Source organism: Trichosurus vulpecula, chromosome 4, assembly GCF_011100635.1.
Source record: "Trichosurus vulpecula isolate mTriVul1 chromosome 4, mTriVul1.pri, whole genome shotgun sequence".
In the NCBI taxonomy this organism is placed as follows: Eukaryota; Metazoa; Chordata; class Mammalia; order Diprotodontia; family Phalangeridae; genus Trichosurus; species Trichosurus vulpecula.
This window is the reverse complement of record NC_050576.1, coordinates 396,358,349-396,368,341: the sequence shown is the minus strand read 5'-3', so window position 1 is coordinate 396,368,341 and position 9,993 is coordinate 396,358,349. Positions and strand designations below refer to the sequence as shown.

At 41.3% G+C, this 9,993-nt stretch overlaps 1 pseudogene; it reads left to right on the top strand.

Moving 5' to 3' along the window:
* The first annotated feature begins 8,178 nt into the window (after window positions 1-8,178).
* On the top strand, window positions 8,179-9,656 carry LOC118847313 (annotated as a pseudogene).
* The last annotated feature ends 337 nt before the right edge of the window (window positions 9,657-9,993 follow it).

The window sequence follows — 9,993 nt, the reverse complement described above, 5'->3', positions numbered from 1 at the left end:
TATAAAAACTGAGCCTCAATATATTAGCTCTGGGCACTCAATCAGCTTAGCTCACTGTGGCTGAACTCAAAGGATCAATCAGCCTCAGCCTCACCCAGCAGCAGTGGTTATAGACATGTGACATCACATCTTGCTCAGTAGCATCTGACATCACTGATCATCCTCTCCTGCTCAATTCTCCTTCTCTAGGTTTTCATGATTCTTTTCTCTTGGTTTTCCTCCTACATATCCATCCACTCCCCTCAGTCTCCTGTCCTGGATCTTCAACCAGGTCATACGAACTAACTGTGAGTGTCCTCTAAATCTCTGTCATGGGCCCTCTTCTTTTCTCCCACATTATTCCATGGATGATGGTCTCATCACCTCTTCTGCCTCCAATTATCCTCTGTAGACAATAAATTTGATACACAGAATGGGTACAAAACGTAAGTTGAGGACTTTACTGAGGTTGCCGCCCGGAGTGACTGAGGGAATGTGATGCCCTCTACAAAAACAGAAATTTTTAATAGAGAGGAAGGTTTGGGAGGAAGGATAATGAGTTGTGTTTTGGAAAGTTGAATTTGAGATGCCTTTGGGATATCCAGTTTGAGATATCCAAAAGGCAGCTGGTGATACAAAGCTGGGACTCAGCAGAAAGGTTAAAGCTAGAGATATAGATCTGGGTAGAGATAATTAGGATCCTATACCACAACCAGCAACTTGAAGAGGAATAGATGACAAGAGGAAAATGCAACCAATGCTGGAAGGATATCCAGGCATGCAGCATTATCAAGAGGAAGAAATTATTAGAAGATAGAAGGAATAAGAAAAGAAGAAGGTTAAGATGAAAGCAGGTTTGTTGATTATGGAACCAACATTCCAGAGGGCACAGTGGAATGGGAAGATATGTCTGTCTGGCATGACACACGTTGGGGGGATGGGTTGGGTTGAGGAAGATGGGAATTTGAATGTTGATGTTATGATGTGTTCCTCAGTAACTTGACTGAGGGAACAGGGCCTCATGGCACTGGGCTCTAGGCTTCTGGGTTGTGGAGGAGAAAGCAAAGGGGCAAAAATCTACCAAATAGATGTGGGCTCTCTATGATGTTTATAACAATTGGAAGGGGAAAATACAGCAAGGACTGGGAGAAAAATGAAAAAAAAGTGGCCAAAGACCAAATTTATCTACTTCAAAATTTTGTCTGTATTTGAGTTAATCAAGTGGGCATTATTGGGATATGAAGAGAATGGTAAGTTTGGAGTTAAAGGACCTAGTTTCAAATATTAGCTCTACCAGTTACAACCTATGTGATCTGGAGCAAGTCACTTAACTTTCCTTGGCCTCAGATTCCAGAGGAAAGAGCAATGATTCAAATCAAAGGACCTGGTTTCAAATCCCACTCTGATGTTGACAAACTTTTTGACCTAAGCATGTCACCCTCTTCAGTTCTTAGTTTCTGTAACTGTAAAATAAGATTATTGAATTAGATAGACTCTGAGGTTCTGTCTAGCTCTATACTCTGGTGTGAAAGTCAAAAAGAAAAGGGGCCACTAAAACACACATAAGGAGCCCTGTAGGCTGTTAACTTAGAAAAACCACAACTTAACCTGTACTTATATTTTATTGTATTTTTTAAAAATTTACTTTGTTAAATATTTCCCAATTAGATTTTCATCTGTTTTGGAGTTACAGATATATGTGGAGGGTAGGCCTTGAGTTTGATACCTCTGCTCAAGAGCTATGAACTTATAACTCTAGGATCTTATGTCATCAGGCATACACTAAACATGTTTGGCAGCTTCCCTCTAGATCTCTTGACATTGCAAGAACACCCACAGAACACACGGACTGTCATCAGTTATCCCTTCCTCTTGCAAGGTTTATAATCTATTTTTTCAGTCATATCATATTTATCTGTTGATATCCTTTATGCCTCTCACATAATTCCTCATTTATAATGCATTGCATCCTACTCTCATCTACTGTGTGCTCTCTATTGCTAAATAAATAAACTGATATATTCTGTGGTATAATGGAAAGACTGCCAGATTTGAGTCAGAGGTCCTGAGCACAAGTTACTATTTCTGCTACTTTCTACATGACTGGCCTTGGAAAAGTAACTTAATTTCTCTACATCTCAGTTTCCCAATTTGTAAAATTATCGGGTTGTATCCAATGCTCTTTAATATCTCTTCTTTCTTTTGTGAGGTCCAAAATCATTCAAGTCTACAATAAAAGGAACTGAATCAGAGCTCCAAGACAATCTCATTTTATTAAAATGTCTATGGCTCCCTCTAATGAAGTAGACCTCAGATCTTCCTCATGATCTGAGATGCCTTCTGTCTCTAGGGCCTTAGTTTTATGGTGCTTGATACCCAGATGATGAGAAGGAGGCAAAGGTTAATAGATCTTGCTCTTGACCCTCTAAGAAGGCCAGAAATGATGCATTAGCATGAGTGATCACAGGATGGGCAAGGCAAGCAAGAGTCAGCTCTGCTGTCTAAGATGGGTGACATCCTCATGTTGGGCAAGAAGAGACTAGTCCAGAGGTATACAAATAAGTTAGAAGACTTTCCATATCACATCAAGACATCCTACCCACACTGACTTTGGTCACAATAATTAAGCAAAAGAGGGTGGAGGTCCAGGACAGGCCCTCCTCTCACCTGTATTGGCTTTGGTCCTACAGGCCATAAGGGTGGAGGTCCTCTAGTTAACATTCTTGTGATTAGGTAAGTGAACTTTATATCAGGTTGGTGAACTTATAGCTTGCAGTTAGAAGTTTGGGGCTGGAAAAAGTCTATATTATCTCATTATCCCTAAATATATGTATTAATATATTTAATTCCTATATAAATATTAGTTGACTAGACTGAATTTATATAAATAGATAATTATAACATTCATAATTACTACCCCTTTAGAATCACACCAACCTGAATAATACTTATTGGAATAAAGTAGGGGTACAATAAATCATTCCTCTCACTTTAAAATTATGATCCTGTGGCATTCAGCTCTGAAGTGAGAGAAGAGCAATGCCTAAGTTATAGCTATGGTAGCAAAATAAAAAATACATATTTTCCATCCAGATATTCTGAGACAGAGATAGGACAGTACTCTACAGTTTAGTCAATGTTTGTTTTAATTAACTGCAATATGAAAACTTGTGGAAGGAGGTGTTTTTTATCTGAATACCTGCATGGTGAACAAGTTAATATAGGAATTTTGGGATCTCTGCTTTCCAGGCCCACCCCACTCCATCCCAACAGTTGGAATGTGTTATAAAAGCTTGTAACTTACAGCAAAACTAATGTGAAATTGAAAGAATTTTAAACCCTTGAGGCTAATGGTATGCTTTAGTAACCTGATACATATCTGGACTTTATGCCAATGGAGCAGAATCTGAAAAATTTGAAATGATTTGTCAAAATCATTGTCAAAAAGCTTTGAAAAAAAATGACTAAGAAGAAATGAAATTACTGGATCATTCTATTGCTTTTAATGTTATTGGGTGTTCTATTAAGCAAAAGAACTCTAGCCTGTCCTTTCCTCTTTTTCTTTTCTATCCCTTAGGGGACACTTGTTTGTTAAAGTAACTGGCAAGTAGGCCTGCCGACAAATTGCATTTGGAAAGGTTAGGCCAGAACATACAAACTATTCTGAGCTTAGGTCCCAGCCATAAGACAAGCTTACTTGCACCTGAATTATGTAGAGGTTCTTTAATCAAGCTTCCAAATAATATTGCCTTTCTAAATCAGACCAAAATATTGAGGCCATACAGCCTGCATGCTTCAATGCCCTAAGCAACAGACGAGAAAATGACAAACAAGACCATAAACCTAAGGTTTCTGAGTAAAAACCTCTATCTCAATGGCTATCTGTGAGTTGTTCGTGAATGTGTGTAACACTTGGAGCAATGTTTAGTTAATATTATTTTGTATGATAGTGAAGATCAGATATCAATAAAATGTCTGGCAGCCTTTAACTGCATATGGTTCATATCCCAATTAAAGGTAATTTCTTTAACATTGCTCTGGTTTTATAGTCTCAAGCCTTCTGCAAAGGAAGCTAGAGCTTTGGGAAGATAATAATTATCTGTGGAAATGGAAATAATCTCAGTGGGTTTTAATTGTCACGTTATTAAATCATACTCATTTTGCTAAATGATTTGCATTCTGATGAGGCTAGGAGACTAAAGAACTAGATCCCTGGCTTCTCCTCATTTCAATCCTTCCCGATGACTTATTTAATTAAATCACTTGAAATAACACCTCTAGATTAATGACAACTATTCATAGTTGCAGCTGTGTTCAGTTCTTCCTTTTCCTTCCTACCACCAGCTCCCACCCATATTCACCCCAGGCTCAGGAGAACAGTAATGTCTAGAGGGTCAGCACTCTTGAAGAACTGGGATAGATAGCCAGAGGTGGTGACCAGAGAGAGGAGATGGGGAATAAAGGAAGCCACAGAAAAGGAGAGTGTTGGCCAGAAAAACCAAGAAGGACTTGAGGTCTGGGCCATTTTCTCAGCAAATACCATCTAAGTAAAGTTTCACTATCTGTGCTGATGCTTTTGTGGCATTTGGGCAGAAAGTAGGAGAACAAGACAAAGATCGATTCTGCCTGTCTATTCCGTTCAACTTGTCAATAGACATTTATCTATTAAAAGCCTTTGTTGTTGTTTAGTCATTTTCTGTCATGTCGGATTCTTAGTGACCACCCTTTCATGGTTTTCTTGGCAAAGATTGGTTTGCCATTTCCTTCTCCAGCTCATTTTACAGGAGAGGAAACTGAGGTAGAAGGTTAAGTGACTTGCCAGGATCACACATCTAGTATCTGAGGCTGCATTTGAACTCAAGAAGAGGAGCCTTCCTGACTCTAGGTCTGTGTTTTAACAATCCGGCTGGCAGCTTCTGTGGGGGTATAAGATTCACCCACATCCAGCACCCAGAAAGATGCCAGCAGCACAGGTTCTTCTGATCTGCTTAATTAACGAAAGCAAGGTGAAGGGTTTGACGAGCTTACTTTTAATTCAGCATTCAAATATCATTCAGTTAGTTCAGGGGAAAAAGCCAGCACCCTGAACTTCAAAACAAAATGCAAACAAATTACAAACATCAACAGACTTTGTCTGATTCAAATCCCAACACATAGTTATCAGAGTTCAACAAAGTTTCAGCATCCGGGTTTACAAGCTGGAGGGCTCCTTAGCTACAGCTGCCCGGAGTCTCCTCATCAACACCATCTCCAGAGCCCCCACACAAATGGCTCTGTCCTCCCTTCTTATAGGGCTTCAGACATCAAACTTCATCTGAATCACCAGAGCTCAGGCTCTGGTGATTGGTTCTTGAGTTGGCCCCTCCCCTTAGGACCCTGGGAGGTTCATATCCACATGGATTACATTAACACCTAATGGGGTTTGGGCCTGGGGCTTAGCACCTAGTAAAGCTCACTGAGATAAATTGAATCACTCAAAGAAAACAAAGGCCATTCTGGTTACAGCCTGGTACTCTATCCACTGTGCCACCCAACTGCCCCTTTAAGTTACTTATGGCTACAATGAAATATACCTCTCACAGCCAGTTTTATAGCATCAAAATGCTGGTGAGCAGTGTAGTAAATACACCAAAGTAACAAATGATAAAGTTGGCTTTGAGGGAGGGGGATTTATTGACCCTCATCCTGGTAAACTGCCAGTCTCACTGGTAGTAGTACAGTGATACATTGTGGGAAATTGTGTCACCCACTAGGCTTCTGAAAAAGAGGTCAGCAGTGGTTCGTGAAGCATTTGCACATTTTTTTTCATGTAAATTTCTGTTAAAAAATTCACTTTGGGGAGAAATGTTCCCCAAAGTGAGCTGAAACTCATTTCTTCATTCTAATAAATCACTTTATGCCCTTAATATAGCCTCATACTTCAGTCGAATTCAGAATCTCTGGATCACGCAAGATAAATCAATGTTGACTTATAGATGTAAGACCTGCTCTGAGTTTTATTACTAACTTTAGGGTAATGCTGAAGAAGCATTTTACTACAACTCAGTTTCCTCCCTGGGAAAATCTCTGTTTTGCATTCCTGATAATGCTCTAGGAAGCCTAACAGACAGAGGTAGCAAAGCCCTTTTCCCACATAAAATGTGTTGTAAATAAAAGTGACTTTGGTCATTTTGTTTTAGTTTCATTGGGTCACACCACTGGCCTTCCTTCACTTTGGGGACCTACTGAGTTAAAGGCTTGATTCTGATTTGAATTCTAAACAATCAAAGGAGGAAGCCCAGAGAGTCAACGAATAGAGCAGTGAAGCCCAACTAAATCATCACAATTTGCATTTCAACTTTGCCACATGAGATTGAACTGGAATGAATTCACTCGGCATGAAACGAGTTGGGCTAGTGGAGACCCCAGCAACTTTAAAGTTTCCAAACAGATGATAATAATAAAATGAGCTGAAACCAGAAAATGTGCATATTTCTGCATATATTGAAGGGGAAAGGATATAGATCTGCATATATTGAGAGGAAACAATTTGCTCTACAATTCCCTGTGTGTCTTGCTGTTGCTTGCAAAATTATAATCAATGCCCCATATGAAAATGAACACAAGTATGGTACAGTGGAAAGAATTAGAGGTTGTTGTTGTTGTCAGTTGTGTCGGTCATGTGTGACTCTTCATGACCCCATTTGGGGTTTTCTTGGCAAAGATACTAGAGTGTGTTGCCATTTCCTTCTCCAGTTCATCGTACAGATGAGGAACGGAGGCAAGAGGGATTGACTGGCCCAGGGTCACACAGCTAGTATCTGAGGCCAGATTCGAGCTCAGGAAGAAAAATCTTTCTGACTCCAGGCCTGGTACGCTATTCACTGCGGCATCTAGCTGCCCCAAGGAGTTAGAGGACCCTGAGTTCAAATCCCCTCACTTTTACTATACCTTAAGTGAGTTATTTGAATTCTCTGGGCCTCAGTTTCTTCTCAGTTAAAAATGAAGGGGTTAGAGAGAAAGGGGGGGGAAAAGAACAAATATTTATTAAGCACCTACTGTCTGCCAGACAAAACGGCTTAAGCACTTTAGAAATACTATCACATATGATTGAGTTTGAGTGGAAGATTTCTGAGGTATCTTTAAGTTCTAAATTATGAATCATAACTTTGAGCCATTTGGTCTATTCTCTCATCTTAAAGATGAGAAAACTGAATCCCAGGGAATTTAAATGATTTGTCCTCATCTTCTGTGAAACATTGTCCAGGAGGCTGGATTAATAATAGCTTACATTCTCCTATTAAACAAAAGATCACCTTCTCCCATTTTCTATAAGCTCCCTTAAAATCCTTGCAAATAACCTAGGGCAACGGAAGCTCTCCTGGTAACAAATTAACAGGAGTGATGTATTTCAGGCAGATTGGTATTACTACTGCTTTTAGATATGATCACCAGCATTCAGCTATGAATAAGGACTTTGTAAAGAGGGATTCCAGAGAGAACATGAGATTTTCCTTCTAATCTGATGGACCAATACAAGAGCACAGTTTATGGCTGCATATTTCAACCCCTGATCAGCTGGAAAGCCAGAGTCTCGGCACAAACGTAAACACAGGTCATAAATTAGCCACAAATAGGGCGCTACACCGTTCAGAACCGTGGGCCCCTGCCGAAATTTACAAGCTGTTTGTGGAGACTGCGCGACTAATGGTTGTATAAAATATTCCAGCCAACTAGTAAAGTAAGTATTCTGAATGATTGAAAAGTACTGTAGCTGACTGCTCTGATTAACGATGGGTAAATTACAGTTAATGCTTGTAATAAATGTCACAGATTGTATTTCATTGAACAGCATCAGAGGCACTGTATGGGCTCCATTCATTTAGAAGTTGAGAAAGAAACAATGACCAATTAATCACTGAGAATTTTGAGATGCTGCCTCAAATTTGTAATGAAAACAAGGAGCAGCCCTGGAGATGCTACAAAGGGAAGCCAACCATGCCCTCTTCCCTGTTCTGCATTAGTCCTGAGTGGCATTTCCATTAGCTCTTTGGGGATGCCCTTCCTACCACACAACCCACACTATCTTCAGAGTCTGAAACACCTGACCTATCAATGCCAGTCTTCTCCAACAATCACTATGCGTCTGGGGTTGCCTTGAGCATAGACAGTCTTTTAAAATCCTCTTCAGGAAACCTTCTGAGACTCAGATGGTACCACATGTATGCTCCTATGGTGAGCTACAGGGGGATGCCAATATTTAGAGTACTAACTTTACGCATTATCTCATTTAATAAGAGAGGCTGCATGGTGTCATAGAAGGAATATTCAAGCTAGAGACAGGGAACCTGGGTTTGAATCCAAACTTTGTCGTGGTGATCCTGACCACAATGATACCAGTCAGAATGATCTTTTTTGTTTGTTTATTTTTTTAACCAAAAAAGCAAAATAATTTTGCAAACCCACCGCCAACCTCTTCATTGGAAGCAGTTAGAGTGATGGGTCTAGAGTCTGAAAGACCTGAGTTCAAATCTACCTTCAGACACTTGGCTAGTTGTGTGACTCTTAACCATGTCCATGACCGAGTTTGTAATCATGCTCTATCTCAGTTTCCACACCTGGAAATAAGAATAATAATACCTCCTCATGTTGTTACAAGAATAAAATGACTGCTGTCTGGCCCCTCAGGACCAAGTTACCCTGCATGGCTCTTCCAGGGCCAGTTTCAGTGCCTAGATAAAGGTCTGTCCTTGACCCACCCAGGGAAGCCCCCAGCTCTGGAGGAGGCTCAGGAGGGATGTTCCTTGGTATGAACCAGTGGCCAAGATCAATGTTAGTGCCTATGGGATGGTATACAAGGCCCGTGACCCACACAGTGGCCGTTTTGTGGCACTCAAGAGTGTGGAAGTCCCAACAGGAGGAGGAAGTGGAAGGGTCCTGCCCATCAGCACCGTGCGACAAGTGGCCCTCCTCAGGAGGCTGGAGGCCTTTGAGCATTGTAGTGTTGTCCGGCTGATGGATGTTCATGCCACTGCCCGAACTGACTGAGAGACCAAGGTGACCCTGGTGTTTGAACACGTGAACTAAGACCTGAGGATGTATCTGGACGAGGCCCCTCCACCAGGACTGCCCTTGGAGACCATTAAGGACCTAAGGAGACAGTTTTTAAGGGGCCTAGACTTTCTTTTTGCCAACTGCATTGTCCACTGTGATCTGAAGTCAGAAAACATACTTGTGACTAGTAGTAGAACAGTCAAGCTGGCTGAATTTGGCTTATCCCGGATCTGCAGCTGCCAGATGGCACTCACACCTGTGGTAGTCACTCTCTGGTACCCAGCTCCCGGGATTCTCCTGCAATCAGCATATGCAACACCTGTGGACATGTGGCGTGTTGGCTGCATCTTCGCAGAGATGTTCCTCTTTTCTGTGGAAACTCTGAAGCTGACCAGTTAATTAAAATCTTTGACCTGATTGAGCTCCCAGCAGAAGATGATTGGCCTCCTGTTGTTTCTCTGCCCCATGGAGGCTTTACTCCTTGTAGTCTCCAACCTTTACAGTCTGTTGTGCCTGAGCTGGTGGGTCCTGGAGCACAACTGCTACTGGAAATGCTGACCTTCAGCCCCCACAAACGAATCTCTGACTTCTGAGATCTGCAGCACACTTATCTACAGACAACTGGGAAAGAGAATCCAGAATGACCACTGGAGGGACTGTATCCAGGACCAGTGCAGAAGAAGAACTGTCATTTCCCCTCCCCACGGACACTAGTGATGTACAGCATCACAAGGCAGGAGGGAGAGCATGATCCTTCTTACACATACCCTTCCCAAATCCTTAACCATTTTGCACAGGATCTTTCACTGCCTTGATGACATTCCACTACTACCAATGCCCTTTGTAAGACATCCCTCTATCCTACCCTAACCCCCTAGATTTGGGGGTGGGGAGGGAGAGGGATTTATACAGGAAAAAAACCATCGAGTTGGTCTGGTAAAAAAAAAAGAATAAAATGAGATAATGGAGGCCGTTAGGTTG